This window comes from Paroedura picta, chromosome 6 (assembly GCF_049243985.1).
Source record: "Paroedura picta isolate Pp20150507F chromosome 6, Ppicta_v3.0, whole genome shotgun sequence".
NCBI classification, from domain to species: Eukaryota; Metazoa; Chordata; class Lepidosauria; order Squamata; family Gekkonidae; genus Paroedura; species Paroedura picta.
Window position 1 is genome coordinate 31338339 of NC_135374.1, and position 14240 is coordinate 31352578.

Sequence of the window (14240 nt, forward strand, 5' to 3'; positions counted from 1 at the left end):
AGAACAATTGCTTATCTGCAAATAATTGATTAAAACTGGTATGATTAATTAAGGTTTATTTAATCAGGTGACAGTCCTATTTTCTCCCTTAACCTTTTGTCATGAAATGTGAGACGTATCGCTATTGCAGCAAAAACAAACCCCACAAAATAGTCTTTATACACAAGTGTAAGTGCTTGTGTTCCAGTGCCCACTCAGCCAGTTCTGCTTCATAGTTTGGGGAAAGTGAGCTTTGGGCCACCAAATCTTCCAACACGTTTGCTTCTATTTTGGGTTTGTTAATCATTTTATAAAGGCAGGTAATTGTTAATTTTCTCAGCTATGAGCATTAAAACAACATAGGAAATTAAACCACAGCCCTGAAGTAATCATTCTAAAAGTTTGCTTGAATTCTGCAAATGGCAGGAAGTACAGCTCTAGAGCTGCCAGTCTGTCCTTGGATAACCCAGCAGTCAGTTCAAAACTTGAAAGGTCTCAATATAGGAATAAATTATGGGGATAACCGCCTGGTTGGCTAATTTCAGAGGAAAACAAGAGGATATATTTCAGGTCTTAATGCTGCTGGTCTGTTAGTTAGTAAACATTTGTGTATTAGGTCATAAAGACATGAGATTCTGACTTTCAATGCAGACTGGCTGTAGGGCGGTATTTATTTAATGCACAACAACCTTAAAGTTTTCTTACTGTCAAATTGGATTATTAATACCATTTTACAGAACACAACACTTGCTCTGGGAGAAAAATATCTATAACGTAGCAATGGGGAAACCCTGGCCCTTCTGAAAGGTCTAGCAGATCTCATGCATCCTTCAGCAATGCAACAGTTTTCTCAGTCTCAGGCTCATTGCTGATATTCAGTATGTGCACACTAAGCATGTAGTGGAGGGAGGATAACATTACCATGGCAGAAATCCTTGTTCTGATCAATTCTAAACTCAGTGGTACATGTTTGCAGTGATCTGCATGGATTCTGCACTCATAGAGTTCTCAGTGTAGTTGCACAAAGCTATACATATAGAACCAAAGCACTTAGCATAGCAAGATTTTTACCCTGCCATTCTGCCCTTATAGTGCCACCAAGGTGACTAACACGTTTAAAGATACAAATTAAAAATTAATCTTAAACTCCATTAAAACCAACACCCAAATACATCATTAAACCATGTTAAAACCGAGCTTAAAATAAATACCAAAGCTCTAAAGAACAGTTAAAATGCTGGAGACGAAGGAAAGATCACAGGGGGAATGCCAAGCAAAACAAACAAACAAAAAAGTCTTTACCTGGTGACAGAAGATGGCAACAAAGGAGGACAGGCAAATCTCCCTGGGCTTGCAGGGTTTTGGTTCTACTACTGAGAAGGCCCTTTCCCAGATTGTCACCTGCCTAATCTCTAAAGGCAGAGCCAACCAAAGTAGGTCCTCCAATGATGACTGCAGTGGTTAGGTAGGTTAATGTAGAAGTAGGTGGTCCTTCAGGTACCAGCATTTTCAATTGTGCCAGAAACAAATTGGAAGCCAATGAAGATGAGCCAAGACTGGAGTGATACGTTCCCTACAACCCACTCCTCTAGTCAAAATTCATAGAATCATAGAATCATAGAGTTGGAAGGGGCCATACAGGCCATCTAGTCCAACCCCCTGCTCAATGCAGGATCAGCCCAAAGCATCCTAAAGCATCCAAGAAAAGTGTGTATCTAACCTTTGCTTGAAGACTGCCAGTGAGGGGGAGCTCACCACCTCCTTAGGCAGCCTATTCCACTGCTGAACTACTCTGACTGTGAATTTGTTTTTCCTGATATCTAGTCTATATCGTTGTACTTGTAGTTTAAACCCATTACTGCGCGTCCTTTCCTCTGCAGCCAGCAGAAACAGCATCCTGCCCTTCTCCAAGTGACAACCTTTCAAATACTTAAAGAGGGCTATCATGTTCTCTCTCAACCTCATTTATAAAGCATTCTGCACCAATTACAATTTTCAAGCACTTTTCAAGGGAAGCCCCATGAGGATCATATTGAATAAGCAGGGCATATTCTGTTTCCCAGATTTTTCTTGCCCAGGAAAGGTTGCATCTGGCTAACGAGTCAAAACTGGTCAAAGGCACTCCTGGCCATTGATGCCACCTACTTATCCAGTAGTAAACCCCAGTCCAGTTGCACTGCAGACTACAAATCTGTTTATTCCAGGGGAGTACAGCCCAATTTAGAATGAATGCCTTAAACAATGGGTCAGACCTTTCACCCCAAAGTAGCACTTATTGTCATGCTTAAGCTTAAGTTTATTACCATGCTCCCACTTCAAATATGGCTGCCAGCTCCAGGTTGGGAAATACCTGGAGATTTTGAGGGTTGAGCCTGAGGAGGGCGGGGCTTGGGGAGGAGAGGGACATTTGTGGGGTATAAAGTCATAGACTCTACATTCCAAAGCAGCTATTTTTTCCATCTGAATTGATCTCTGTCACCTGGAGATCAGTGGTAATAGTTGGGGAGCTCTGGATATCTCCAGGTGGCTACCAGAGAAAAGAAAAGGGGGCTGTGTAATAGTGGCTCTGAAACTATAGTAATGACTCTGAAAGTGCAAAATAGTCATTTATAAAGCATCATAAAGACAATGATAAGTAATAACCACACACTGGTACACACTGTAAATGTGTGTACAATAATGCAAGTGTAATACAAAAAAATGGTTCAGGCAAAAGACCAATAGGTTAGTTCCAACTGAAGTCCAAACATAGATCTGGTATTCCCCCCATTTCACAGGGTAGCAAATCCCATGGTTCACTTTTTGGAGATTTTTTCTGAGTCAATTTGTTATTATTATATTGTGCTAGGAGCTTGGTGGTGGTAAGAGGAAGAGGAGGTGTAGTCCAGTCTGTAAGGACATGGGGTTGAATGTGTGTGTTGTGTGGGAAGCGTGTTGAGATGGGTGTCAAGAACTTGTGGTGTGGAATGTTCATTGAGTATGGGAGAGGACTGACCTTTGGGAATTGTGGCATAGTGGTTACAGATGAGTTTTCCAAAGCCATGTCTTCAGATAGATGAAGGGAAAATCAGACTGGAGAATCTTTTTAGGTGGAGATTACATGGCAACCAATTGCTCTCAGTTCTGCATTCAACTTCATTTCCCTTATTGTGTGAATTAAGCCACAGACACAGAAATGTCCTCCTGCCCCAATCCACAGGTGTCCGCCCTGCTCCTTCTGTCTCCATTTTTTCACTGTTTATAAAATGTTATGTGCCCACATGCTTCTTTCACGGTTGCTCCTTAGAAGAAGAAGAGCTAGAATTTTGTACAGTGCTGTTTACTACCCAAAGGTGTCTCAAGGCGGTTTACAAACACCGTTTCCCTTTGTCTCCCCACAATAGAAGAAGAAGAAGAAGAGTTGGTTCTTATATGCCGCTTTTCCCTACCCGAAGGAGGCTCAAAGCGGCTTACAGTCGCCTTCCCATTCCTCCCCCCACAACAGACACCAAATAGACAAGGATTGTGAGGATTGTGGGACTGTGAGAGGTCTGAGAGAACAGTCCACAGTCACTCAGCAGGTCTCAGATGTCTCAAAGCAGTTTCCAGTCGCATTCCCTTCCTCTCCCCATAGTAGACTCCCTATGAGGAAGGTGGGGGTAGAGAGCCTCACTTGAAAGATGGCAACCCTAAGAGGAGTTCTCTCTGTGCACAGCAGTCTTGACCTTAGTGAGGCTTATGCACACCTAGGTAGTATGGAAATCCAGAACATTAACCTACACTAATCTGACAACCTTACCTCCTCTCTCCACTCTGTCAGGGGGTGATAGGTGGATGTGGGGGCATTACACACTTTTGAGGCCCCACTTCCAGACTTCAAGAAATATGTTCAGACCAGGGACAGCCAACCTCCAGGCGGGGCCTGTAGATCTCCTGGAATTGCTACTCATCTCCAGACTATAAAGATCAGCTCCGCAGGCAAAAATGGCTACTTTGGATGGGTGAGACTGTAGCATTGTATCCCACTGATGTTTAGGGATGCCAGCCTCCAGGTGGGGTCTGAGAATTCCCTGAAAGTACAGCTCATCTCCAGGCAGTTAGGCTGAAGGGTAAGCTCTCTCCCCTCACATGAATCCCTTCAAAAGGAATGCAGGTGGCCCCAGACACCCCTTGGCTAGCACAGTCTCTTGCTTGGCTAGTGATATCTGCCCTCCAAAGCCTGAGGCCTACTGCTAGCAACTGCATTCCCTGTTTTTGTTCTCAAGTCCAAGCTGTTGCCTAATAAAAGTGGATCACCTGTCTACTTTCCTGTAAAACTAACTCCACTTGAAATTCTGGGCCACTTACGCCTTCGATTTCATAGGACCTTCCTGGCAAATACTGTTTTCTATTTACCAGGCCAAGCTTGAGAAAAGTCACTTCAGTTCCCATTAAGGTTGTGCGATTCAGCCGCCGAAGTGGCTGTTACCACCTGTAGCAGTCAGCACCGCGTCACGGGGGGAGGAGGCATGGGTACGCCAGTTGATGCATGTACACAGGTGCAGAACTCTGCGCCTATGTGCGTCAACCGGCATCCGTGCCTCCCCCGCTGGCTGCTACAGGCAGGAATGGCTACTTCAGTGGCCGAATCACACAACCCTATGTCTCTTCAGCCATTTACTTGTTCACTATTTACAGTTTCAGGCTGTAAATAGTGAACAGTTTATTTATGTAGATCTTCCTGCATTTTCCAGACTCACAGGGCAGATGCTGGAATGTCTGTCTGTCTGTCTGTCTGTGCCCCAAAATACAAACAGTTGCTGGTAAGGTCTGGCCAAAGGCCAAAGGCCAGGAGGGACACACCCACACTACTCCACCCCCACCTCAGTCTGCAAGCCTCTATCATAGTCTCTAGATTGCTGTTCATCTCTAATTATAATTATAATGATCAGCTCTGCAAAAATGGCTACATTGGAGGGTGGACTCTGAGGCTTTATACCATTTTGAAGTCCCACCTCCAAGCCTCCAGGAATATTTCCAACTCAAGGATAGCCAACCTCCAGGTGGGGCCTGGAGAGCTTCTGGAATTACAGCTCATCTACAGACTATCAGCTCCCCAGGCAGAAAGGGCTGCTGTGGAGGTTGGGCAGGGTTGTTGTGGAGAAGAAACATTTAAGGCCTCCCACAGAGATTGTTGTGGAGTTGAGGCCTATTGCACAGTGTTGCTGTGCAGACGGAAAAGGAGGCAAAAGAACCTCCGCAGCAGCATTCAGTTTCATCTGCACGACAACCCTGTGTGGTAGGCCTCAAAACTACAGAGAATTGCTTGACTGCCTCTTCCCTCCAGCAGCGAGGCCGGCCAGAGCAGTATTTTAAGTGAGAAGGGGCTTTTATGTCAGCCAACTGTTTGGCAGAAGGGGAAAGCTCCCTGCCCCCCCCAAAGGAAAGCACAAGTATACCCACAGACTCCCCTGTGTTGCTCTCAGAAATGCTTCCTCACCTCAGTCAGGGCTCCTTCACAGCAAGCCTGAAAGGAGGGGGTAGTGAGCACACTCATCAGCCACTTGCCAGATCCGTCAGTGGTCTGAGGCAAAGTGAGCAGAGTTGTTGGATGTGACAGTTAGAGGTGGGAGACACAGCCTGATTGGATGGGGGATGCAGCCTGATTGGGCTGGTTGGGCTGTTGGGGGTGGGTACCAATGGGGCCAGCCCAATCTGGACACGCGTAGGTCCTGGACAGGGCCCGGACATTCTCCGCCCAGGAGGACTTTTCACAATTAAATAATAGAGGAAAGTGTTAAAGATGGAATAGTACATTGATAACCCTAGACGTGGGGAAGGGAGTTCTGTTACAGTCCGTTTGCTTAGAAACTTATATGACCCAAAGCTAGTAAAATATATCTTGTAAACTCTTCATTATCTTGTAATATATCCTTGCAATCATACATATTCTGAAACTGTCACAGAAAACAGCCTTTATGTTTCAGTAGCATTAAAATATGTAGTGCCAGCAGCTCTATTGTAGAACAATTGTTGTTAGGTGCGAAGTCGTGTCCGACCCATCGCGACCCCATGTAGAACAATAGATTTAAATCTGTATTTAAGTTGAAGTACATGGTTCGTTGTCTGCTAGGAGCTGAAACTTGCCTTAGCCTGAAATGTTCTTGTGATGCAAAACACCTCTGATTCCTCCCAAGGGTTAATGTGTATAGTAATGGACTGATTCCATCTTGCAAGTGTTACTAATTGGGCTTCTCAGCCTACATGCCTCTTATCTTCAAGTCCAAAGTAAGGAATGGTATAATTGGCTCATCATGAGAACCTGTAAACCAGGGGTGGTCAACCTGTGGTCTTCCAGATGTCCATGGACTACAATTCCCATGAGCCCCTGCCTTTTTTGCTGGCATGAGCCCATGGGAATTGTAGTCCATGAACATCTGGAGGACCACAGGTTGACTATCCCTGCTGTAAACCACAGAATGAGAGGGGAAGAGTCAGGAGTGATGAGGTAATTTTCTAGAGGGTTCCAGCAAGAACACATCCTGATTGGATTATCCCCATCATCTGGTACTGGTTGGCCAGAAAACTATAATTGGGCTAAGCAGGAGTGCTTTAAGGATATGTGAGGCCCGTAACACTAGAGCCAGTTTAAGGATTCACTGGGTCCTAGCAATGTACAATTATGGAGGGAACAGCCAGACTGGGAGCGGAGGGGCTCCTCATAGTGGAAAGGAGTGTTTGTAAAGAAGGAAGGGGGAGAATAGAGGCTACAGCCCTAATGCATGGGGGAGAGGGGAGAGGCACAGCGCAGGGCACCATGTGCTATGTGGATAAACTGGCCCTGGGGCTTTGATAAGCTTTGATAAGAAAACTAGCTTGAGTTCTGATGAACTAAAGTCTTCGACTATGATATGCTTATATTACAATGCCCAGCAACATTGAGAATGTTTAAGCTTAGGTCTCTGATTCATGACTGTAAGATTGTGTCATATAATGTACACCTCAAATGCGTTGAGTTAGCACATCCCATCCATTCTCTCTGTCTGGATGTATATGGGCCTCTGATGAAACTAAAAAAAAAATCCCTTAGAGTTATCAAAAGCCTAAACAGGCTTTGTGGTTCACTGTGCCTGCCTTTTCTGGATCTAAAGCAAGCATAGTGTCTGTTTTGTGAAATCTCATAAGGTAATAATCATATTAACACAGTTCAAAATACGACTTGACTTAACACCACAGTCAGGATTTGATTCTGATCTCATGTACCCTTATGCACAAAATTGTCTTCCACAGAGTTAATTTGGGACTTTACAACACTTTGGATCAGAGCTTGCTATGAATATTTAGAACACTTTGTGACAGACATTGTCTCTTTGCATGGTCCAAAAGACATGAAATAGCATCCACAAACTTCAGTATTCTTTCAGTGGCAGATTTTTTATGGGGCTGCTCCAAAATGTTATCTAAAATAAAAAAACAAGGTAGACCAACCGCTGCTAAAATAGAATGCAGGTTTCATGGATGAACGAAAAAAGGAATTTTGAATACCTTGAAATTATTCACATTTAATCCTTTATGCAGATGCACAAATGCCAAAACAGCTCTGTGCATATGTGCTATGTGTGTAAGATTTATCCTTTATTGTGTATGTATGTTCCTTTTTACATGTGGCACTTTTAATTCTAAGTAACTCTAATTTAACACAGAGACCTTATAAAATCAGTTCTAAGATGTGTAATGTAAAGCAACTGTCCTTTACATTTAGAGTTTCCAATTGTGAGGTGTCAGGAGCAAATATAGTATTTTGTGTGTGTATGTGTGTGCACTGAATTTAATTAGTCCAAGCCATAGTATACTTCATCACTTTCCTAAATGTTGTAAACTCGCATTCCTCAATAATAATGTTAGGAATTAATGTGATTTTTCTTGGGACCTTTCCCTCAAATGACAGGGTTTGTTGTTTGCCCTGTATTGTAGAGACCTTCTTGCGGTGGCTGGATGCTGTGTATGAAACAATTATATACAACATCTAATTTGAACATAGACCCTGGTAACTAAGTTTGCAATAAACTGAGATGCCAGCTTTGCTGCCACATACATCTAGACAACACAATCACTGGACCCAAAAACATCAACATTTCAGGCACGTTCATTTGCTCATCTGTTCACATTGTATATGCCATTAAATGGCAACAATTTTCCACATAAGGCAAAGGTCAAACCCTATGCTAAAGGGGAAAACAGACACAAATCTGACATCAAGAATCACAGAACTGAGAAAACCTGTAGGAGAACTGGTGTACTTTCCTTGGTGTACTTTCCGGTGTTATCCTGAAACAATTTTTTAGTAATCAGAAATGAAAAAAGGAAATTATATTTGAACACAAAAAAAGCCTTTATAGAAAGCCTAAGGTCTCTCCTGGATGATGATTTATTTGAGTCTTCTAATGGAAAACTCTAAGTAACCCCATGTAGAGTGTCCCCTATCACACATCCAAACTAATCCTTCTTTTGATGGTCTAAGTGTAACTGGAATCCCTAGAAGTTGTCTTTCAGAATTTTAAGGTGCACTGTCATAATGCAAAGATTTGCATTAATATTGTACCTAAAGTTGTTTTACAGTATTCATGAGACTTTACACTGCCTCTGAAATTCTGGGTAACATCCCACTGAAGATGTTTCTGCTACAGCATAAAGGTGATATGCAGGGTGTGTACAGGGTGTGAATATCTTCTTGAAGCAGCACTGGGGTGGGGAGAAGAGTCCCAGGTTTTGGAACTCCTCTCAGAGTACTTTCAAACTACAGTCTTAAAGAAAGGAAAAGGTTTGCATATATGATGGTTGTACAAACTTTGAGTTTTCAGTAGGGTCCATTATGCACGGCCGCCAAAACGCCAATTTCGGGTCACATGGAAAACGCGGAGGGGGAAGAAGCGAAGCAAACCGCTTATCCACGGGATGGGACGCAGCAGCGGCAAAACCCAGAGTAACCGATTATACATGCGGTGACCCCGGCACTGCTTCTGGTTGTGCCCCAGTCACCCGGAAGCTGCGCTTTCTTCCGCGTTTCATTAACGCAGCTTTTTCGGCGGCATGCACCGAATCTGCAGCCGGTTGCAGCCAGCACCGTGCATTATCGGTGATTTTAGTTGCCACCATTCCACCCCGAATGTGCGTTATTCCCCCCGTGCATAATGGGTCTAGTAGAGGAAAGTTTGCTGTCTGTCTACAGGTGAATGTAGCCTTGACTGTATACTGAGCTCTTCTTTCCTGCATTTCCTGAAATTTAATTAGATCCTCATGCTGTCTAATTTTGTCAGAAGACAGAATGTGTTTGATAAAAATCAGGTTGATGAGGGCATGAAATGAGCTTCTTAAGTGACTTGCCATGTGGGGTTGTTATGAATTTTTGCACAATGTAGCCAGTTCCAAACATATCAAATTACAACTGCCCCATTATACAATTTTCATTTCTGGTGCTTAATAACTTATTTCTGCATTTGGAATCTCATTGCTCTTTATTCTTGGTATCATTCCATTCTATATACAATTGTTCCAATTTAGAATTCATAATTTAATTGGGTGAGCTCTGTACCCCTAGCTAGTTGAACTTTTCATGCTACCACTGAGATGGAAAATTTGACTGTCACTTCCTGGATTATCATCATCTCCAATTCAGTCATATTTACATTAAAACTAAATATAGTCCTGTAGACCGCCAAGGTATTTTAGTCCATGAAATGGTACTTTACTGAGGAAAGCAAAAAGTTTGTGTACAAAAAAGAACAAGCTTTTTAAAAATTAGACTGCATCATCTCTGAAGCCCTGGAAAAAATCTTTGAGACTGTCATATGCACACAGTGCACACCCAGAAGATGGGAACTTTTTACGGTGTTTTTAGAGCCTTCACAAATTTCTGGGTGGTTTTCGGTTTGCAACAGTGGTCCTTGTATTTGCCTGCATGTCTTTCTGGAAGCAATTCACATACAATGATGGCAATGGGAGATTGTGCAATAGACTGGAGTCTCATTTGTTTTTTTCTTAAAACTTCTCCTGTTAAGTATTCATCCTCATAATATACGTTTCCTGCACTGTATGTGATACAAAAGCACAATAGTTGCTTAATGTATTTTGACAAGTAGGAAAACCCATTTCTCAAATGTTATGATATAGATTTCTCTGGGATTATGCCAAGTTTGTCATTAGTCATAAGAACATTAACTGATCTCCCCCCACCCCCGCCAAGGCTTGTACCAGCATGGTGTTCGTTCCAATAATCATGACAAATATATATTTTTTCAGGATTTGTGTTGTTAATGGCTCTTACATAGGAGTGGGAATAATTTTCTTACTCAAAATGAAAAGAAAACAATCAAAGTACTCAAAGAACAACTAGACCCTGAAAAGATTTATAAAATTCATTGCAAAAGCCCGGGAGATATGCCATTTGGACAGTCCTTTATAGCATTTTGAACTTCATCTGTCGATATTTCTGCTTCAAATAGAAACTTTTTGTTCTGTAATCTGTAGGGTTTTAGTTCCCCCGCAAAAAAAAAAAAAAGATTAAAATTCTGGATTTATGTTACAAAAGAGATTCATGAGGTGCAAAACTTTGTTGTTGATGCTGACAACTGTTTCACCCTTATAATTAATTTCTTCTGTTATAGTAGAGGGTGTAATGCTTGGGGCATTAGTGGGATAGCATATTTTTGAAAGCATACAGTTGGCTTTCTTTCCAAATAAAAAAAATTCATTGGGCACATGAGAGAGCTGCTAGTGCCTAGAGATGTGATAATGTTGCCAAATTGCACATGAATATCTTCAGCTTAAGGTTTTGTTTCTTAGGAAGTACCAATGATCAGTTGTTGTTGAAGAGATTTTAGCATCTTTTCCAGGAGGATCTGCTGAGAGAGGGCGGCTTGGGTTTTCATCATCTAGGTAATGGCCTTCCTCTGATATTTGCTTTAAATGACCTTGGGGAACAGTATCCTCTTGTCATTTATTTCAAACCTCTGCTGTATATATTCACTGATAAATTAGAAAGAAGCTTCTTCTTTTCTTTTGAACAGTTAAAAGAAGAATCTCCAGATGGTACCATGATACTGATGTCCTGTGCTCTGTATATAGATAATGTTGATTAGGGCTGAATTGTGGAGCATAAGGGGACAATAGGTATCAGTTTACCTTAGTAGTTAGAAGTCTTGGTATTCTTATTGCAAATGAGTTCAGTGCTACTATTCATCCAGCATTATGGAAAGTAAAGGCTGTATCACTGATGTTTACTGAAGCATGCATTTGTTCTCTCTTAACAGAAAAAACAGAATTTTTTTGATGTGACTTACTGATTAGTGTTTGTTAATGTTTGTTTCATTACATGTGCATCTAAGCGCTCAGCATGTTTACTCAGATGTAAGTTCAGTTGAGTTCAGTGGGTCTTGTTCTGAAATATGCAGACAGCATTGCAGATTGAAATCTCAAAATTATTTTATGGGAGCAACGGGCAGTGAAGGACAAGTTGAAAACACTAAAGTTCTATGTGACCTATATTTTCTGAATATCCTAAATATAGGCTGCCAGTAAAGTATGAAAAAGCAAAGGCATTTGTGCATTAAAGCAATAACATTCTTGAAGTGCTGGAAGTTTCCTTTAATTTGTCCTCCCAGCCAAATATTTATTTAGTATTATTTGTATATGGATTTGTGTTTGCTTCCTGACTGTGGATAATATTCACCAACTTTTCTAAACCAGACAAAGGGAATATGTGTGTGTGTTATATTTACATGCTCTTTTATGTATAGATTTTTAAATAGTGAAGATTGTTTTAAGTGCAGTTTTTCAGAAAATACATTTTGATTATAGTCTCCTGTATATAGTAGTTTACCATTGCCCACTAATAAATTATTGGAACATTATAGTCATTGATCATGAATACTATATTATTTTGGATGACAATCATATAGTTAGTATATTAATGCAACAGTTTTCCATATCTTTAGTTTGAAATATTTCCAAACAATATGGCTTTTGCTTACTGTGTTTTATCTAAACCTTATCTAAACTAAGAAAGGGTCACTTAAGAACTCTTCGTGCATTTAAGTTGTGTCTTCCTTGTAGACCCAAACAGGCTCAAGCTTTTCATGACCAGTGTGATTGAAAATAATGGCATTTAAGTTTCTTAGGACTTCAGATGACATAGCTGGCTTCAAAGGAACTTAACAACCTGTGAATGGAATGGCACAACATTTTTGATGGCAGATGAAATCAGTGCCAGCCCACCCTAAGCATTTAATTGGGAAGTAAAATGGAACTCATTAGAAATAAAACACTGTAGGCCTCAAAAATATATCATGAGAGTTTTGATTAGGTTATCTCATAAGTCAAAAGAGACTTTCATATTTAAGTATGAAAAAATGCATTCAGTAGCCCAAAAAGAAAATTGGAAGGAAAAAAAATAACTGTTTAAAACTAGGTACATTAAGTATGCAGTGTGCAAGTTCTTATCTGATATTTTAACTATTACTGTGTATTAATGGAAAGTAAATGCACTATAATTGGGGGTGGGGTGGGAGGAAACCCTGTACAAATATATATTTGACAGATCTTGATATATAAACTTGGAAGGTGTGAAAAGTTAAAAAAACACTTGTTTCCAGTTCTTTAGCGCTTTTTGTGAACTCAGTTCCAGATATTTCCACACAACACTAAGGGCCAGAAAGCTGATATTCTGTTTTAAATAAAACTTCAGATTCTGTAGATTTTTATAAGAATATCAAAATACCGATTTGACAACAGGAAATCTGCAGTGTAGAGTCCATTAACGGTTTTACAGAAACAGTTCTCATAGCTGCTTTGCCCAATGTGGGAGCAATAGAGCAGGCAGGGAGCCAGCATTTCCAGCATTGTGTGAATGAGACTCTTTCATAGTAACCCTACAACATGGCTGTAATAGAACTAACAGCTGTTGCTGGGCACCAGTGCATATTTGCAATGGCATGTAAATTTAAGATAAGAACAATTAGCCTGTAGCTCAATAATGACCATGCTTCCAAATCATACCTTCAGTGATGGCTCATTTACCATCTCTTTTATTGATCAACTTGGTAGAATTTATGTGTACATGTGTGTATATCTATTTCTATCTATCTTTAGGCACACGTTATACCATTTCTCATTTTTATGGTGCTCGTGTTGCCACTTTTGGAAGTACAACGTGATGTACATTTGTATAAATTCTTAAGCTCAGTAGAATGTGTGTTTATGGATCCATATATATAAATATATATATTTATGGGTATATATATATATATATAAATATATATATATTTATGGATTTATTTATTTATTTATGGATATATATATATATATATATATATTTAAGTATGTTTGTAAGGGTATATGTGTATAAATATATTGTCTGTATGTCTGAGAAACAGATGCACTGTAGGCAGATAAAGTAGATAAATATAGATTCAAATAGAAGCATAAGTATAAATATAGACACTATATGGAGAGAAGGCAGGCAGATCAGCACCATTTCATTATTACTTGTATTCTGTATAATAAAAGAGTGGCTGACATTAAAATGACTGACTGAATGACACTATCAGATTGCAGAAGACGTAGCGTAAGGTAAGAAAATAACCTTTCTAGCAGTTTGAAGAGCAATTAAGCAGGCAGATTTGGTGCTTTTCATTATTTGCTTAACACATTTTTGCAAGATTTTATTTTTGCAGCTGAAGGGTAAAACAAAGCATGAATTCTTATTCTATCCTAACATGTGACTAAATAAACAAAAAAACGGGGGGGGGAGAAGTAACTCACTTCTTGTTACATGGAGGACTATAGCTGTCCCAGCGATTTAATGTTATCTTCCATTTCTTTTATGAAGTGTACTGGCTTTTCTTCTCTTCTGCAAGCCAGATAGTTTTACCACTGAATTTTAGATGGCAATCAATGAAACAATTTTGAAAATAAGGCTGAAAGTTCATCAATTTAAAAATGAAGTGTTTTTATATGTGTTTCAATGACAACGCAGCCTGCTAGTGTTATGCCTCAGTCATCACATCTTTTTATAAGGAAAGCTCTTTCATTTGGCATAGTTAGGCCTCAAATATAAATGCACTTTGGGTATGTATATATAACATGGCATCAGACTTAGACACTGTACTTTCCAAATTCAACCAGCCTTTGCTATATTGGTAGGTTACATTGCAAAATACCATTTCATTTTATTTAATGCTTTATATTGCTGTTCTTTCCCAAGCCATGAATATAATGAAATACTCAATCCATATACTGCCACTGCT

General features: G+C 40.3%; 1 protein-coding gene across 21 annotated transcripts in view; it reads left to right on the forward strand.

The window, feature by feature from the left end:
• ZBTB20 (zinc finger and BTB domain containing 20) overlaps positions 1 to 14240 on the forward strand; it is a 643318-nt gene that overhangs the window by 307036 nt on the left and 322042 nt on the right. The gene's annotated exons all lie outside the window — the stretch shown is intronic.